This window comes from Cupressus sempervirens, chromosome 8 (assembly GCF_028749045.1).
Source record: "Cupressus sempervirens isolate cs-2001-9-10 chromosome 8, ASM2874904v1, whole genome shotgun sequence".
Taxonomy (NCBI): Eukaryota; Viridiplantae; Streptophyta; class Pinopsida; order Cupressales; family Cupressaceae; genus Cupressus; species Cupressus sempervirens.
In genome coordinates, this window is record NC_143125.1 from 390,884,633 (window position 1) to 390,906,295 (window position 21,663).

Sequence of the window (21,663 nt, forward strand, 5' to 3'; positions counted from 1 at the left end):
TGCTCCATGATGGGCTTTTTTTCATTTGGTACAGGCAAGTTGAATGCATCAAGGAATATGTTTTGATTTCTACTAACACTTGCTTCTGTCTATACTCATTTTTGAGTATCTCCTACTTCTTCTTTCTCTCAAGTGCCGCTTACACTTCATTTATCTGTGCCAAGTTTATTTTCTTATAGTCATAACTAGGTATGACTATCTCCTCATCACGTGCAAGTTCTCCATAATGAACAACCCTTGCTATCTTGGTGGAGCTCAAGCCTAGTGCTAAGATTTTCATTGGTACTACATTAGTTCTCTACTACTTGGTAGGCATTCCTATAGCAGGAAAACTTACCAATGTCTATATTGCCTCTTGCTCTCTTTCCTTGGGGATTTTGTCCTCTTCTTGGTCCTCTTCTCTTCTGCCTTGATCAATAACAATGATTTTAGGAGGTGCACCTTGGCTTTATGTTGCAGGAACATCTTGTCTTGTTTTCTCCTTTGTTGACTCCTCGATAGTTATTGTTGCTTTTACTATAGAATCAACCTTAGCAGTTGTGTCTTGTGCTACTTGCTCTTTTGGTTTATCATCTATAGGTATGAGAGGCTATGAATGTGGTTCTTATGTGTTCACCTTCTCCTTAGAAATTTTTTCTATAGCTTTTTGCAACTCTTCTACACTCACCAAAATAGGATTTGTGCACAACTGTGATTGCAATGTTGTTTGGTGAAGGATCTTTTTGAGATCCTTTGTAGTTAGTGGATTGATGTTCTGACCTAAGGTGTTAGGAAAATCCTTAACAGTTATAGTTTCTATAGGTGTTGTATGTGGAAGACTTGGTGGTGGTAATTGGGTGTCTTGGAAACTCTATTTTGGCTGTTGCTCCTCAGTTGTTGCCTCTTCACCTTGCTATGCCTTATCCACTATTACCTTTTCTTTCTCTTTCTCTTCTTCTTCATCCTTTTCATTCTCTTCTTCCTCTTCATGATTTCTTCCCTCAAAGGGATCTTCTTAGCCTTCCTTTATAGTAGCCAATCCATAAATCAATTTCCACATTTGTGTGAATTTCTTTACAACATCCTCTATCTTATTTTGTAAAATATTGAAGGCTCTATATTTGGGTACAAATTTGCTCCCATGTTTCTTATTGGCCTTACTTATTTGACCTTTTGTTAGGTTAGGCATCACACAATCCAATGTTAACTCCCTTATTTTCTTTTCCATATTAAGGTAGTAAAGTCATTTATTTTCTAAAATGGAGCTTAGCTCCTTAGGCATAGAATTGTCAAGTTCAAGTGGGGTAGTCTTGAACTTGGCTATCATAGTGTAGATAGACTCTTCCACTATGTTTTGTTCTTCTCTTGACAATTTATTAAAATCAATGGTCTTTAAACCAATTAAATCTACATTATCTCTAATGTTATCAAAAACATTTTCCAAATTAAATTTTGTGGAATGTCTTACCAATCTAAATTGATCATTGTTAGACTCTATCTTTTCTTCATCTAACTCTGTGGGTGCAACATATTTTCTTCTTTTCTTTTGTTCTATAGGCCCTCCTTGCTTTGTGGCTTTTTTCTTCCCCTATTCCTTTGCCACTTGTGTTGTTACCTTGGTATCTACCCTTGTAGCTAGCTTGGCTAGGATAGGCTTTGTTTCTTTCTTCTTCCCTTTGGGTTGTGCAACTGGTTGTTTTTGTGCCTTTCTCTTCTTAAGCTCTAGCTTTGGTGCTTCTTTCTTGGCACCTTCTTCTTCTTCTACATCCTTACCCATGCCTTGGGTCAATGCAAGTGTCTCCGATCCTTTCTCTTCTTCATCATCTTTAGCTTCTTGTTCTTCTTCTTCTTCAGCTATGCCCTCACCAAATTTGGCCTTTAACTTCTTAACCAATTATTTCTTCTTCTTCAGTCTAGATGTAATGCCCTGCCAAGGGATCTAAAGAATTAACCTAAAGTTTCACTAAGTTTGGTAGCATTTTTTAAGAATTTTTTTTTTGAAACATGAAAGTTAAACCATTCACAACATACACATAGTAACGGAAGCAATAACAACATTTCAACTGAAAGTATACATAAACATACATAATAGGTTACATTCCTTAAGGATCCCTTAAAGTTGAATAACTTTTATTTAACTAATATTAATTCCATCTAATACCACATCCACATGAAATAATAAAGAAAAGTCCAATGTTCTTAAAACAATATACTTTTGTTCCAAATGTCCCTTAGTACATTTAAATTTTAGAATGCTCAATCATCCACTATACATGTCACAGGGTATGAAGGACATAAAAGAATATACATGTGTGAAAATAAAGTACATCATCCTATTCTAATCCATGATGCAAGTGAAATAAATTAAATGAAACCAAATACCATAAATGATACATCATTGTAGAAGATATAAACATCCATCGTAAAAGATAGCCATAAATCTTAACACATAATTATCTAAGTGCACGGTTCCTCCCAATCATAAATAGCATCATTAGACCATCATGGGCCCTAGCCATCCCTACATGTGTAACATCCCAAATCACCAAAGAGATCATTGGTATTGTCATAGTAGGAATGTCACTCCTAAAGATACTACATCATATGCAAAAAGAAATCTATCATACTACAACATGTGCATAAGAAATCTAATCATGCAAAGTAAAGCATAAGACAAGTAAATAGCATCATCTAACATATGCTAATCATAAATATAAGGATACATGTCCACCATCATAATCCAAGAATAGAATGAATATAAGTGCCAACAAAGAATGCTTCAGCCATGGTGTCTTAGACAGATCCCAAATGGTAAGAGTGAAAAAGCACTACCACCTGACCGGATGGAACCTAAATGGTCCACTACCACTGTGCTAAGGAGATAATCTCAAGTCTCAAATAGGCTATCAATCACATAGCACAAATACTCTCTAAGTCAAGGAATCCTAAAAGTATACTAACTCAAAGGTTCCAACAAAAATCAACATCTAATTTCATAGGCACACAAAGACATGTAGGAAACCTACTTGTAAGTAGGAAAGTGTCATCACACGAATCACGCTAGAGTTACCTTGGTAGTCCCTCAATAGACCTCAATCCCCTAGTGATCCCTATGCGGCCACTAGTATCCTCTTATACTAACAAAGCATACTACGAAATGCAAGGTCACAACCAAGCATTCTCTCTACTCCCATCCTAGTATATACTAGCACTCAAGGCATGGGCGAGAACAAACAATTATCTTATGAGGTTCATTTAAGTCAGTATTAGGTGTAATATTTTCACTTATTAAACAACTTACAATGAGTTACCCTAGCAGCCACTTAGGGTCCTGACCCCCATTGCAAGCCACTTCTCGACACTACAAGTAGATAACCTACCCTAGGCTTATGAACTCATAAATCACAAAATCAACATAGTCCTATACAAGAAACTAAAAAAATACAAAAAGATAATCCACAATAAGAGCATCAAATCTCCATGAGCAACTGAAAAGCATCCATTAATAATCATGACCACAAGAGTTCTCTATTGGCAACTGAAGGTATCAATGATAATCACAATATCCATTGGTTCTCAAAAAGCAACCAAAAATCATCTTAAAGTAATACTAATCAAAGAATCCAAAATGATTGAGTTGAAACATGTCACAACATGACACCATCAAGATTAGATAAACAATTCAACCCCATCAAGGTGATTGGAAAGTAATCCAAATACAACTGATCAATAACTCATAAATGGTTACATAAGTCACAGCTTACACAAGAAGACTGAAAACAATATCAATCAGTAACCACACACACCATAGAGCATGCCAGATCATAACCATGGTTGGGTTTAAAAGGATTGAGATCAAAAGACATCATCATGACATCACAATCATAACTCCTAAGCCTCTAGTAGATGTCTTATAACTCGTCAGCAAACTAGTCAACCCAAATCCAAAACAAGAAGCATAGAGAAAACACAAAATGCAAGCACATGTTTTGGTTTGTTAAAATCACATAGTTGGATTAAGTATGGGGTTCCAGTTTTCATTTCAAATTTAAAATCAAGTGAGGGAATGTTTATACGTTTCTCTCTAACCCATGTATTTGTTTGATGGATGGAAGTTTTCTCCCCATAGCTCTTGGACTCAATTTTCTAATTGTTCTAATGATATATTGTATATATAAACGTTATTTGAAAATGACCCCCATCATGTTCCAATAGAACCCATTGTAAATTATACCAATTTCCCCCTTATTATTTTCTATCTTTCATAATTGGATTCAATTAAACAATTAAATTAAATTTATATTAAAAGACTAAAATGTTATAGAATGATTAATTTATTATTAAAAAAAAAAATTATTTATAATAATTATTAATAAAATATATATAATAATTAGTATTTAAAAATTGATAATAATTAATATTAATTATTAACAAAACCAAAATAACTTATAACACAAAAAATTAAATTAAGTTTGAAGTGTTATATATGGCATTTATTTTTAAAAGTCGTGGCCTTTATGAAGCAGGTCGTACAGCCCTGCCTACTGTCTCAAGGCCTACGATGGTTGTCATAGTACTTGCGACTGCAGGTACAATACTGCAGCCTATTACAGTGAGCATGGGGGTACAGGGGGGTATAACCTGCCCCTCCCATATTTTAATATAATTTTTTTTTATAAATATTTTTTTTTTAAATGCTTTTCCAAAAGCAATTCTTATTTTATAAATGTTTTCCACTTGGATTTATATAAAAAGCATTTTCTAATAAACACACACACACACACATATATACATATATGTATATATATATATATGTATATGTATATATATGTATATATATATATGTATGTATACATATATATATATATATATATATATATATATATATATGTATACATACATATATATATACATATATATACATATACATATACATATATATACATATATGTATACATATATACATATATATATACATATACATATATATGTATATAGATATGTATATATGTATACATATATGTATATATATAGATGTATATATGTATACATATATGTATATATATATACATATATACATATATATATATATATATACATATATATACATATATACATCTATATATATACATATATGTATACATATATACATATCTATATACATATATACATATATATATACATATATATGTATATATATATATGTATATATGTATACATATATGTATATATATATATGTATATATGTATATATATGTATATATATATATATATATATATATATATATATATATATATATATATATATATATATATATTTGTATGTATGTATCTATGTAGATTGTTAATAAGCACTACAACATTTTATTTTTTAAATGTAGATTCGTAAATGTGTGTGTGTGCATTTTTAAAAGAAACATTTATAATAACGCATGCGAACATATACATAAATTTTTAAACAAAAAGGGTTTTCCAATTCTATAAATTAAGAATTTTTCTTTAATGATCGTTCTCTAGATTTACCTATTAATTTATTTTTTTAAAAGTTTGTCCATAAGCATCTAAAATCCTAGTCCCATAGATTCATTAGATCTACGCATGTGGAATTTTCTCATATAGGAATTTAACTACCCATAATAAAAATGCATACAACTAAGATATTCAACACATGAAATCCTCAGAAAGCTTTTAGAAGACATGAAGAAGAAAAGAAGTGCAAGAAGTGAAATATCATATGAAAAAATCACGAGTGTCTACTTGGACACTGATGCTAAATAACTTCTCCTCAAAATATGTAGAGCAAGCTCCTTCCTTCTCCAATATTCTCGGGTCCTCCAAACACGCTCTCAAATCTTTTAGGAGTGCCTGAATATAAAGAACTCTCAGGAAGCACCTAGAATGTCTCTAGAAACCACCAGAAGATGAGATAAGTGTTGACAACTAAGCACGAACTTTTTCCAACCTTCTAGATGAGTCACAAGGTTGTAGACACCATGTTCTTAATTTGTGCACTAACTCTTGTGTTGTAGACATATATGCAATCAAGGGGTGTGCTTACTCCTAGGAAGACTTATAACTTTTATTTTAATTCTTCTATTATTTCTATTATTATTATTTATTTATTATTTATTATTTTTATTATTATTAATTTTAATTTCTTTTATTTAATTCTTTTACTCAATTACTTTCCCATTTAATTAGTTAAAATCAAAATATCAAAATATCATAACATTATATTAATTTTCCCAAAAAAAAGTAAATTATTAATTAAATCTTTTAATTTTAGACTTGATTAATAAGAAATTCACCATAGACTTCCAAAATAAAATATGAAAATCCATCATAGAACAATCCATACAAAATCAGTCTAAGGGGTAAAAAATCATGAATTATGGCATCCAACGCATTTGGTGGGTAAAATATCTTAGATACTTTTCCTACCTCTCTAGGACAATTGGTTTAAGGGTTTAGGATTTGGACTTGAGAATTTATCTCCCCTCTCTTACCATTGAGATTGTGCGATAGGGTACGCTCATCCTAGCAATTCAGAGAAGTTGATACCATGTACCTACAATCTGCATAAAATCCATGCATGTACATACTATATATATATGTGTGTGTGTGTGTGTGTGTGCTAAGCTAAACATGCAATAGCAAGAAGTGGTGCATTGTGTAGATCCTGACTAGCACGTGACTACAACTCCCTTCCTTAACCACATCAAAAATGCCATACATAAAGAAAATAAACACACACACACCATACACATGCAAGTATGGGGTAAATATCCATAAGAAAACACATGTGATCATAAACCGTCTAACTAATCATCATCAATGACTGAAAATAATGTAATAATCATCATGCATACATGAAATGTGGAGTCTAAGTAATCTCATCACATATCAACTAAATTCATAGCACAATATCTAATAGTCTCAAAATAATGCTACTAACCATCATCATAAAAATAGTCTAATAGAGTTCGGTCATGATAGCAACAATGTATCTAGAAAAATGTGAATGAGGGCAGGCACTACATCCACCCCCCCTAGGATTAGGCTTACTCGTAGAAGCCTACAAACAAGTAGGGATATAAACCTCACAATCTAGCTGCATCCTCCCATGTAGCTGAAGAGTCGTCAGTAGGGTGCCATTGGACCCTTACCTACTCTATGGTTTGACTCCTGAGGGTCAACTTTCGTTGCTCCAGAATATGAACTAGCTCCAAAGCCAATTGCCCATCCTCTACCTGCAATGCATTCTAATCAAGAACATGTACTACATTAGGGATATACTACCTAAGTACTAAAACATGGAAAACATCATGAATGCGAGCTAGGTTGGGCAAGTAAAGAAAGGCGATAAGCAATTGGGCCAATCCTCTCAAGAATCTCAAATGGTCCCACAAAGCGAGGTGCTAGATTTCAACCATTTTTGTATCAGATCAAACCCTTCCATGAATGCACCCTCAAGAATACCTTATCTCCCATAGAAAACTGCTTATCTGTCCTATGTGCATCATCATACTTTTTCTACCTATCTTATGTCGTAGTCAAGTGCTTGTGAATACACACTACCTATTGCTCCATATCATGAAGCATCTTAGGAACCAATAGAATGTGATCCTCAAGCTTCTCCCAACTCAAGGGTGTATGACAAGGACATCCATATAAAGCCTAAAATGGTGCCATGCCAATAGAACTGTGATATCCATTGTTTTAAGAAAACTCCACTAGGTAGAGATAGTCCTCCCAATGTGTCTGCCTATCCATCACATACATCCTTAACATGTCTTCCAAAACTTGATTCACCCTCTCTATTTGAACATCTATCTCTGGGTGATATGCTGAACTAAAGTTCAATTGTGCTCCAAGCTCATGCTGTAGCGATGTCCAAAATGCAGATGTGAATACAGGATCCCTATCTGAAATGATCTTTTGAAGAATGCCATGTAGTCTCATGATGTCATGCATGAAGACATTAGCTATAGAAGCTGCCATGTAGGAAGACCCAATTGGTGAAAAATGTACCACCTTAGTCAACCAATCAACAGTGACCATGATAGCATCATGACGACGAGCAGTCATAGGTAATCCTACTATGAAGTCCATAGAGATGATGTCCCACTTCCATGAAGGAATGAGATTTGGTTGCAAAAGTCCTATTAGATGCTAGTGTTTTGCCTTGACTCTCTGACACTTAAGACACCTAGCCACATAATCAACAATGTCATGCTTCATCCTGGACCAATAGAATAAACATCACAAGTCAGCATGCATCTTCTTGACACTTGGATGTGTCGAGTAGGGTGTACGATAGGCCTATGCTAGAATCAAGGTATGAAGCTCATCTAGTAATGGCACATAAATCCTTCTTAAATGTATCATAAGACCATCTAACTTTAGGATATAGCCTAAAAAATTACCCTCCAAAGGTCTCCCTAAATCTATTTCTCTGCACACTTCTTGGTACCAAAAATTTGTAGGAAGTGCCTGAAGAATTTGACTCCTCAAATCAACACTAAGAGTCATAGATGATATCACATGCCTCCTGCGACTCAAAGCATCTGCCACCACATTCTCCTTTCCTTGAATGTACTTTACCTTGAAGTCATACTCACATAGAAATTCCATCCATTGCCTCTAGCGAGCATTCAAATTAGGTTGAGTAAAAATGTACTGAAGACTACGATGATCACTATGTAATTTGAATCTGTGCCCCAACAAGAAATGTCTCCACTGTGTCAAAGCATGAACTACTGTTGCTAACTCAAGATCATGCATAGGATAATTTAGCTCATGATCCTTGAGCATGTGTGATTCATACGCAATCACCCATCCATTTTGCATCAAAACTACTCCAATCCTCTCAAGGGAAGCATCTGTACATACCATGAAATCACCTTCCAGATTAGGTACTGCTAAGATCAGTGCACTAGTCAAAAGCTCCTTGAGCTTTTGAAATTCTTCCTTGCATTTCTTCATCCATATAAACTTCTTTCCTTTCCTTTGAAGGGAAGTGATAGGATGCGCTATCCTAGAAATTTTTTGGACAAATTTGCAATAATAACTAGCTAGACCCATAAAACTATGAATCTCTAACACATTAGTCAGTGTAGGCCAATCTACTATTATCTCGATCTTCATAGGGTCTACAAAAATACCATCACTTGATATGACGTGCCCTAAATACTGAATCTTTAATTTGAAGAATTCACACTTAGCTACATTGGCATAAAGTTGATTGTCTCTCAAGCACTATAAAACTAATCGCAGGTGTTCCTCATGTTCCTCCTGAGTCTTAGAATATATCAATATGTCATTAAGGAACACAAGTACAAAACTATCAAGATAAGATCAAAACACTTCATTCATCAAACTCATGAAAAATGATGGAGCATTTGTTAGCCCAAAATGTACCACTGTGAACTCATAGTGCCCATAGTGAGTTTGAAAGGCGATCTTGTGAATGTCAGCTTCCTTAATGCAAAGCTGGTGGTATCTTGACTTAAGGTTGATCTTGAAGAATACTGTAGCTCCCTTGATCTGATCAAATAAGTCATTGATCCTTGGTAGAGGATACTTTTTCTTTATTGTCACCTTATTCAGCTATCTGTAATCAATACAAAAGTGCAAAGAACCATCTTTCTTCTTCATAAAGAGCATTGGAGCTCCCTATGGTGACACACTAGGTCAAATGCTCCCTTTGGCCAAAAGTTCCTTTAGCTGAAGATGCAACTCACCCAATTCCTATGTAGTCATATGATAAGGAGCTTTAGAGATAGGCTATGCTCCTAGAATAATATCAATGCTAAAATCAATGTCCCTTTTTGGGGGCATGCCAGGAATCTCACTTGGAAAGACATCTACATACTCTTGTAGAATAGGGTGATCTAAAGTCTTTCTCACAGGATCTTCCTCATCAAGTTCATTTACTATGATAGAAAATATCTGACATCCCTTATGAAAGCTCCACTTCAATTGCATAGCAGAAATCATCCATAGAGATATAGGCCTCGGTATCCCAATAATTTTCACAACCTTCCCTTTGTCATCCTAACACATAATAATCTTCTTCCTATAGTCTATACTGGCTCTATGAGAACCAAGCTAGTACATACCTAAAACCACATTGTAGGAACCAAGAGGTATAACCCGAAGGTCAACTGTAGTATCAAATCCTCCTATGTTAAGCCCACACTTATGAACTATAGAATCTGTGGAGACCTTAATGCTTGAGGCTAGTTCCACTTGCCAACCATGATCTTGCTACTGTATAACTCTAAAGGCACATGTTTTACAAATAGACTAAGTTTAATTTCAGTTTTGCCTATGTTTAGGTTTAAGTAGAATTTTTAGTTTTGAAAGCCAAGTGTTGCAGTGTACATAAGCAAGTAACAATTTTAGATTCTATTTCAGTTCACCTAGTTTCAAGTTTGAAAGAGATACACATAATAGTTCAAAGTCATAGTTTTGTTCCAAAATACCCAAAGCTCCTAATGCAGAAACTCAAGCTCTGATACCAAATGTAACGCCCTGCTAAGGGATCCAAAGAATTAACCTAAAGTTTCAATAAGTTTGGTAGCATTTTTTAAATTTTTTTTGAAACATGAAAGTTAAAACATTCACAACATACACATAGTAATAGAAGCAATAACAAAATTTCAACTGAAAGTATACATAAACATACATAATAGGTTACATCCCTTAAGGATCCCTTAACATTGAATCACTTTTATTTAACTAATATTGATTCAATCTAATATCACATCCACATGAAATAATAAATAAAAGTCCATTGTTCTTAAAAAAATATACTTTTTTTCAAAATGTCCCTTAGTACATTGACATTTTAGAATGCTTAATCATCCATTTTACATGTCATGGGGTATGAAGGACGTAAAATAATATACATGTGTGAAAATAAAGTATATCATACTATTCTAATCCATGATGCAAGTGCAATAAAGTAAATGAAACCAAATACCATACATGATGCATCATCGTAGAAGATATAAACATCCATCATAAAAGATAGCCATAAATTCTAACACATAATTATCTAAGTGCATGGTTCCTCCCAATCGTAAATAGCATCATTAGAACACATGGGCCCTAGCCATCCCTCTGTGCATAACATCCCAAATCACTGAAGAGATCATTGGTATTATCATAGTAGGAATGTCACTCCTAAACATACTACATCATATGCAAAAAGAAATCTATCATACTACAATGTGTGCATAAGAAATCTAATCATGCAAAGTAAAGCATAAGACAAGTAAATAGCATCATCTAACATATGCTAATCATCAATATAAGGATACATTCCCACCATCATAATCCAAGAATAGAATGGAGATAATTGCCAACAAAGAATGCTTCAGCCACGATGTCTCAAATGGATCCCAAATGGTAGGAGTGAAAAAGCACTATCACCCAACTGCGTGGAACCTAAATGGTCCACTCTCACCATGCTGAGAAGATGCTCTTAATCACATAGCACAAATACTCTCTAAGTCTAGGAATCCTAAAAGTATACTAACTCAAAGGTTCCAACACAAACTGAAATCTAATTCCAAAAGCACACAAAGACATGTAGGAAACCTACTATGTAAGCGAGAAAGTGTCATCGCACGAATCATGCTAGAGTTACCCTAGTAGTTTCTCAATAGACATCTGCCCCCTAGTGATCCCTATGTGGCCACTAGTATCCTCTCATAATAACGAGGCATACTATGAAATGCAAGGTCACAACCAAACATTCTCTCTACTCCCATCCTAGTCTATACTAGCACTCGAGGCATGGGTGATAGCAAAAAATTATCTTATTAGGTTCATTTATGTCAATATTAGGTGTAGTTTTTTCTCTTATTAAACAACTTACAATGAGTTACTCTGGCAGCCCTGACCCCCATTGCAAGCCACTTCTCGACACTACAAGTAGATAACCTACCCTATGCTCATGAAATCATAAATCAAAAAATCACCACAATCCTATACAAGTGACTGAAAAAATACCAAAAGATAATCCACAATAAGAGCATCAAATCTCCATGAGCAACTGAAAACCATCCATTGATAATCACAACCACAATAGTTCTCTATTGGCAACTGAAGGTATCAATGACAATCACAATATCCATTGGTTCTCAACAAGCAACCAAAAAGTATCTCAAAGTAATACTGATTGAAAACTCCAAAATGGTCAAGTCAAAACATGTCACAACATGACATCATCAAGATCAGATAAAAAATTCAACCCCATCAAGGTGACTAGAAAGTAATCCAAATACAATTAATTGATAAATCATAAATGGTTACATAAGTCACAGCTTACACAAGAAGACTAGAAACAATATCAATCAGTAACCACACACACCATAGAGCATGCTAGATCATAACCATGGTTGGGTTTAAAAAGTTTGAAATCAAAAGACATCATCATGACATCACAATAATAACCCTTGAGCCTCTGGTAGACGTCCTATAACTAGTCAACAAACTAGTCAACCCAAACCCAAAACAAGAAGCATAGAGAAAACACAAAATGCAAGCACATGTTTTGGTTCATTAAAATCATATAGTTGGATTAATTATGGGGTTCCAATTTTCATTTTGGATTTAAAAATCAAGTGAGGGAATGTTTATACATTTCTCTCTAACCCATGTATTTGTTTGATGGATGGAAGTTTTCTCCCCATAGCTCTTAGACTCAATTTTCTAATTGTTCTAATGATATATTGTATATATAAACATTATTTGAAAATGACCCCCATCGTGTTCCAATAGGACCCATTGTAAATTTTACCAATTTCTCCCTTATTATTTTCTATCTTTCATAATTGGATTTAATTAAACAATTAAATTAAATTTATATTAAAAGACTAAAATGTTATAGAATGATTAATTTATTAAAAAAAACTAATAATAATAAATTTTATTTATAATAATTATTAATTAAAAATATATAATAATTAGTATTTAAAAATTGATAATAATTAATATTAATAATTAACAAAACCAAAACAACTTATAACAAAAAAAATTAAATTAAGTTCGAAGCGCTATATATGACGTTTATTTTTAAAGGCCGCTGCCTTTATGATGCAGGTTGTGCGACCCTGCCTACTGTCACAGGGCTTGCGACGGCTGTTGCAGTACCAGTACCACAACCTATCACAATGAGCATGGGGGTACCGGGGGGAGGGGGTATAACCCGCCCCTCCCATATTTTAATATAATTTTTTTTTAAATAAATGTTTTCCACTTTGATTTATATAAGCAACGTTTTCTAATAAACATATATATATATATATATGTATGTATATATATAGATATATATGTATATATGTATATATATATGTATATATGTATATATATGTATGTATATATGTATCTATGTATATATATGTATATATATATGTATACATACATACATATATATATATATATATATATATATATATATGCAGATTGTTAAATAAGCACTACAACATTTTATTTTTTAAATGCAGATTTGTAAATATATATATATATATATATGTGTGTATATTTTTAAAAGAAACATTTACAATAACGCATGTGAACATATACATAACTTTTTAAACAAAATGGGTTTTCCAATTCTATAAATTAAAAATTTCCCTTTAATGATCATTCTCTGGATTTACCTATTATTTTTTAAAAAAAAGGTTTGTCCATAAGCATCTGAAACCCTAGTCCCATAGATTTCTCAGATCTACGTATGTGGAATTTTTTCATATAGGAATTTAACTACCCATGACAAGAATGGATAAAACTAAGATTCAACACATGAAATCCTCATAAAGCATTCAGAAGACACGAAGAAGACAAGAAGTGCAAGAAGCGAAATGTCATATGCAAAAATCACGAGTTTCTACCTAGACACTGATGGTAAATCACTTCTCCTCAAAATCTACAGAGCAAGCTCCTTCCTTCTCCAACATTCCTAGGTCCTCCGAACACACTCCCAGAGCTTCTAGGAGTGCTTGAATATAAAGAACTCTTAGGAAGCACCTAGAATGTCTCTAGAAACCACGAGAAGATGAGATAAGCGTTGACAACTAAGCATGAGCTTTTTCCAACCTTCTAGATGAGTCACAAGGCTGTAGACACCATGTGCTTAATTTGTGTGCTAACTCCTATGATATAGACATATGTGCAATCAAGGAGTACGCTTACTCCTAGGTAGACTTATTACTTTTATTTCAATTCTTTTATTATTTATTATTTATTTTATTATTATTTTTATTATTATTAATTTTAATTTCTCTTATTTAATTCTTATACTCAATTACTTTCCCATTTAATTAATTAAAATCAAAATATCATAACATTATATTAATTTTCCCCAAAATAAGTAAATTATTAATTAAATCTTTTAATTTTAGACTTAATTAATAGGAAATTCACTATAGACTTCCAAAATAAAATATGAAAACCCATCATAGAATAATCCATACAAAATTAGTCTAAGGGGTTAAAAATCATGAATTATGTCATTCGACACATTTAGTGGGTAAAACATCTCAGATACTTGTCCTACCTCTCTAGGAAAATTGGTTTAAGGGTTTAGGATTTAGACTTGAGAATTTAACTCCCCTCTCTTACCATTGAGATAGTGCGATAGGGTACGCTCATCCTAGCAATTTAGAAAAGTTGATACCTGGTACCTACAACCTGCATAAAATCCATGCATGTACATACTATATATATATATGCTAAGCTAGACAGGCAATGGCAGGAAGTGGTGCATCGTGTAGATCCCGACTAGTAGGTGACTACAACTCCCTTCCTTAACCACATCAGAAATGCCATACATAAAGAAAAAAAACATGCACACCATACACATGCAAGTATGGGGGTAAGAATCCATAAGCAAACACATGTGATCATAAACCATCTAACTAATCATCATCAGTAACTGAAAATAATTTAATAGTCATCATGCATACATGAAATTTGGAGTCTAAGTAGTCTCATCATATATCAATTGAATCCACAGCATAATATCTAATAGTCTCAAAAAAATGCTACTAACCATCATCATAAAACTAGTCTAATAGAGTTCTGTCATGATAGCAACAATGTATCTAGAAAAATGTAAACAAGGGCAGGCACTACAATGGAGGTAGTCTTCAACTCCATGTCCACCTTTGACCTTACCACATCATAAGTACCAAAATGTGGTGCACTCTTTTCCACTTCCTTAGCTAATAATGTAGTTATAGCCACATATGCTTCACCTATGTTTATTTCATATCCAAGAGGTCTGAACCATCTAACTCTTGGTATTGCTACTTGTATGTAAGTATAATCAATATTTGCAAGAAAGCATACATCATTTACATGCTTTTCTACCAATGAAACATGTATTCTTACCCTCTACTTCATGGTCTTCTTGAAGTCTTCAAAATAGCTACTCATAAGAGTCTTAAAATTAGCTCCCATTTGTTCTATATATTCATTAACTCAAGCTATTATAGACCTATTTTCTTTCCACAAAAATTTACCAAAAGATGGAAATTCATTTTGTACATAGAAGAATATACATATCAAAATTGCACCAAACTTGCACTTTTCTCCCTTGGTTCTTCTTATTACTGCTAAATTCTCATTAATTTGTTGTAGTTGCAGTTTTGCAAGATCATAAGTATGAGCCTTTTTCACTAGTTTGTAACCCACATCCACTACAATGCATGGTACACTGTTAAGTCTGCTAGATTCATAGAATTTATGTGCAATAATTCTAACAAAAATGTCAACAAGAGGGTCTTGGATGGTGTCTATTGTCATTCCTCTCATATTCCATTTAGCATCAATGTTCTTTTCAATTGCTTCCTTAGAATCACTATTGTAACATCTCCTAACATCCTGAACCATAACTACCTTAGGGGGTATAATAGATAGGGCTCCGACTGGGTCATTTTTATATGCCACTTTAAGGATTAGCTAGAAATCTAGTTGCTTTACTTCATTTGACACTAATTGAACCTCAAATGGCTCCTTCTCCTATGGTTTCCTTTAACTAGAGGCCATTTGTGCTAGCTAGGGTTTTAACATGAAGAAATTTAAAATTTCTTAGCTTAGCACAAATGTAAATACCTTAAATTTGATGAAACTATATTGAATTACTGTTGAAATTGGCTTGAATGTTGGATTCTCTACTTTGAAGTTGTTTTGTACTCTTCTTTGTCTTTACTCTTTGTTCGCAATGAAGAAAAATGATTCAAAATATGATAATATACCCTATTTTCATAGAATTTAATGCTTAGTGTGTTTATAGTTGTCCACTCATCTTCTTAATTATTTCTGTATTACTCAGCTTCCATAGAAGTATCCCTTACTTTGCCTCAACTAAAATTTCTCTTTACTTGGCTTCCACTACCAAATCGACTACAACTAATCATTTGGCTTCTACTAATTTTGGCAATCAACTCCACTTGTACTAGAATTTTACTCGACATCTGAAGGCAACTTTTCTAACTCAGCAACACTGATGAAAACTTGATGTTTTGACTTTGCATCTCTATTCATGCTGATCTGTTCTTTTTAGTACTTTCTTGTTTAAAAACTGATGTATGATAAAGCTTTGTAAATTAGTCCCTCATGACTTCTCTTTAATTAGTTTGATGAAGTGTGATCACTTGACTTTTTAGGTGAAGTGATCCCTTCATTTGATGTGTTATTCTCATCTTTCTTTTTCCATGTCTTATTCATTTCTCCTCTAATGTGTTTAACACCTACCTTCTCTTTTCCTTTGTTGATCTCTAAGTTGGGTGCCTTTGACCTTGTTAGGGAATTCCTACTGATATGACCAGTCTTTAAACAATTGAAGCATGCAGTTTGGCTTAACCATTTTCTTTAGTTTCCATTGAAATGTGTTCTTATGCAATTTTCAAGGACATGTTCATATTCTTGATAGTAATGATAGCTATATTTAGTGGTGTAGTCCTAATTTTAGTGATGTCCATGGTTATTTGCCCTTGCTGGTTGATTAGGTGTCCACATAGGCTTTGATCTGGAATCAAAAGATCTATGTCCATACTTCTTGCAATTATAGCAGTGACCTTCAAATCTTGGTGTTTTGATAGTACTTTTCCTATAGTCATGTGCTTGATGTCCTTGCTTTTTGCACTTATGAAAATGACCCATATTCTTAAGTTTATCATGTTAATGGGCATTCTTACTCCTACAAACATTAGAGGTATGTCCCTTTTTACCACAAAATTGACAAGTAGATTTAGTGTTCTTACCTTTGTTACTCCTTTCTTCTGTAGTCTTAGATGACTCTCCTTGTTTAGTGCTAGTGTATCCTATTCCTAAAGTATCATTGCTAGCCCTTGATGATTTTAGTAGCTACTCAAAATACTTGATGGCCTCATTAGGTTTGTTGAAGCTCTTTGCAATCTCCTTCTCTCTTTTCAAGTCATTTTGTAGTTGTTCATTTTGCATCTTCAGTGTAGAGATCTCAATATCCTTGACACTCAGTTCATGGTGTGCATTCATCATCTAGCTTAGGGTGTCTAGCTGCATGTTTGAAATTCTTGCAAGATTAATTGAATTTTCTTCTAGTCTATTAGCAAGATTTCTCTTTTCTTCTTCTAGGATAACCTTATCTTCAATGGCTCTTTTCTTTTGTTTAGTTACTTCACAAAGCATCATGGCTTATGATTCTTTTTCAATCTTAAGAATTCAAATCTCTTCTACTTGGGCTCTATTCTTCTCTATTATGTTTGTTGCTACTACATCAAACTCTTTAGATTATTCATTTGAAAATAATTTTGAGGTTTCAATCTCCTTGTATTGTGTATCATTCTCAGCTATGGAAATCTCTCTTCTTCTCTTTAAGAATTTTCTCAGTTCTTCTCTTGCTTCTTCCAAGGTGTGTAGAACAAGTTGTACATCAATTTCCTAATTCTCTATAATCTTCCCAATTTTGTAGACTTCTATTTTTAGATCTTTTCTCCAAGTCGTAAGGCTCCTCCTTGTGAGAATAAAGCTTTGATACAAATTGTTAGAATTTACAAGTGGGAAGATTTACTTCTGAGGGGGGGTGAATTAGAAGTAACTAACTTTAACCTTTTAACTAAAAAATTCACATGCATCTAATTCATCTAATAAACATGAAAATAAAGCATGCATCAAAATAGATGACACAAGATTTTGGTAACCCAAAAACCCTCTAAAATGAGAAGGTAAAATGAGGGTGGGGATGACACCCACAAAGTATCATTGCAACAATATGTAACTATTTACAGTTACAAAGTTTGACCACTTCCAATGGTCTGCCTTGTGAAAATCTTGTCCTATTAAAGACTTTACACTCTGTTAAAAGTGACCTGGTTAAAGGATTTACAAACACTCACTTGGAATGTTACCTTGTTAAAGGATTTAGCACCTTGCTTAATGGCTTACAACATGGCTATAAAACTAACCTATCATCATAGGATTTTCATTCCTAATACAATGGCTATAGAGTATTAGAAAGTCTTGACCTGATGACTTGCAATTTTCAATTGCTAATTCTAGATCCTTGTTCTGCTTTGTCTGTTCTAATCCTTGCTTGATCTGATATGTCTCTTCTCAAAATTCTGATACTCTATTATGATCAACTAAATTTTTCAATGTTGTTTTTCTCTTTACAAGTCTTTACATCCCTCTACACTTCTCTAGAATTCTCCCATAAAATTCTCCTCATATGCACAAATAATGGGTTTCATCCTCCTTTTAAAGGCTTTGAAGACTTAGGGTTAGGTATAAATATATGATCAATATTCACTCTCCTTTTCTCGCTCAATTCTTTCACTTCTCCTATTGGTTTCATGCCTTCATTTTTCTTATTGGATACATGCTAATTATATAGGTAATGCAAAATATTTGATCTCATCTTAAAGATCCTTTGAGATTCATCCTAAATCGGCTCAAAAATAGTTTACATTTGAATCTGTGAAGGCACAAACTCATATGTTGATTCTGTGTTACTCAACACTTACTTATTGCTAATGCTTAGCAAATATAGGAATCTTGTCTCACTTAGCTCCTATAGTAATTCTTTTTTGCTTGGCAGTTATACTTTGCTTGGCACCTATAGTGACTCAACATCACTTATCACTCAACACTTGAACTTCACTTGGCACCTATTGAATCTCTGGCTTGGCACATGCTATAGCTCAACATCTATATTATACTCAGCATCAACTAAGAATTGGTTAAGTGTGTTGAAACTCAACTGTCAAAACCAATCTAGGACCAATAGAATTATGATATTTTGGAGATAAGGATTTAGATTCCCAATGCAATTACATGCAGCCAATTAGAAAAAGGGAAGGTTTAAGTAGAAAAATAGATGAATCACAGATATTGATTCATACCTAACCCTAATTCACTTACATATTCTTAAGGAGGATAAACCTTAAACTTTCTAAGGTGTATGAAGGAGAAAAAAGAGAAGTTTACATGCACAAATAGAGCATTCATGGTGGCTAAGGAGTTATGATCTAATATTGCATTGCAAAATTAGTTAAAGGAGAATAGAGGAAGAGAAGAGCATACAAAAAAGAGACATCTAATCAAGAAGGATCAAGAATACATCAATTTAGAGGTGATATGTCATCAAGCAATCAAGTGCTAACTTAAGGATCATTGCTAAATCATTCTAGTAGGTAAATCAGTCAAATCTCTTAACAAAGTAGTCCTAATAGGCTATATTGAAATCCTCTAATAAGGTGCTTACTTAATTTTGAGTTAAATTCCTTTAGCAAGGCACACTTCTAATAGGGTGTTAAAATCCTTTAACAGGGTGAGACCTAACAATCTTTGTAAGCCTTTGACAAGGCATACCTTTCATAAGGTATATAATGTCTCATGATCAAAACATTGTAACCTTCATTGGATACACTTTGTTATTGCAATAGTGAAGATTTGTGGGTGTCATCCCCACCCCCATTTTACCTTCTCATTGGAGGGTATCTGGGTAATCATTTTTGGTGTCATATGTTTACATGATTTAGATGTACATGCTTTACATGGTATTTCAATTTAATTATTGAACATATGATATGGATGCATGGTGAAAGTTTTTATAAGTCACAATTTAAACTACTGATTCACACCCCCCCTCTTAGAAGTTTACCTTTCCTATTGTAATTCCAATAATTGGTATTAGAGCCTTGTTCTCTGAAAGAGGAGCTTTGTAGCTCTGAAGAAAGATCTTGGAAATTGAAGTATAAAAGTTGGGAAAGATTATTGAGAATCAAGGAATTGAAATACAACTCATTCTATGTCAACTAAATGAAGCAAGAGAAGAATTCAAGAAATATTTAAAGAGAAGGAAGGAAATTGCCATTAGAGAGAATGATACACAATACAAAGAGATGGACACTCCAATGTGTTTGAAGTAGCAGTTGTAGATATAATGGCAAAAAATACAATCCAAGCTAATGAAAGTAGAAATCTCAAGTTAGAGAAAGAATCACAAGCCATACTACTATGTGAGGTGATTGAATGGAAGAAGAAAGCTATAGAAGAAAAATCCATGATTGAAGAAGATAAAAGAGTTTTGAGAAACAGACTAGAAGAGAAATCATTAGAACTAACCAAGAATTCCAACATGCAATTGGATACTCTAAGTCAAATGATGAATGCCAACTATGAGCTCAATGTCAAGGACATTGAGACAACAACATTGAAGTTGTAGAATGAGCAATTGTAAAGTGACCTAAAAAGGGAAAAGGAATTTGTTGAAAGTCTCAATAAACCAAGTGAAGCCATCAAATAGTTTGAACAATTATTAAGATCCCCTAGATCCAATAATGATACTTCTAGAATGGGATACACAAATACTAAAGAAGGACTAACAAAGGTTAGAACTTCAAACCTACTTATCATAATTGTGGTAAGAAAATACATACTACTAATGTGTGCAAAAGTAGAACTATAAATCAAAATGTCAAGCATAAGAGGATGGTTCACTATCATAACTGTAATAAACAAGGTCATTAGGAACATGAATGCAAAACCAAGACCATGCACACACAAAGATTTGAAGGATATTGTTAAAACTATCAGAAATATGGACATAGAGCTTTTGAATGTAGACCCAAACCCATGTGGTCATCAAATAGGTAAAAAATGGTAAGGAACAATAAAAACTCTTATAATTGGGATTATAATACAAGATATAGCTATCATTATTGTCAAGAATATGGACATGTTCTTGAGAAGTGTATTAGGACACACTTCAAAGGTGAATATGAGAGGTGGTTGAGTCAAACCACATGTTTTAGCTATTTTAAGATTGGTCACATCAGTAGATATTGTCCAACAAAGTCAAAGGCACCAAGTTGTGAGTTTGATAAAGGCAAAGGCAAGGCAGATGTTGAAAATGTCAGAAATGAAATGAACAAGACATGGAAGAAGAAATATTATTACAACACATCAAATGGAGAAGAGATTACTTCACCCAATGGGTTAGGTGAGCACACCTCATCAAACTAATCAATCAATAGGTATGTGGGACTAATCTCCAAAAGGATTTAGAACTAAAAAGATTACATGAGCATGAATAAAGATGAAAATTTTCATTAGAAACTCAATAAATATCTTTAAGTTTTTCATGTTGCTGCCAAGCATGAAAAGTTTCCTTTATGTGCCAAGTGA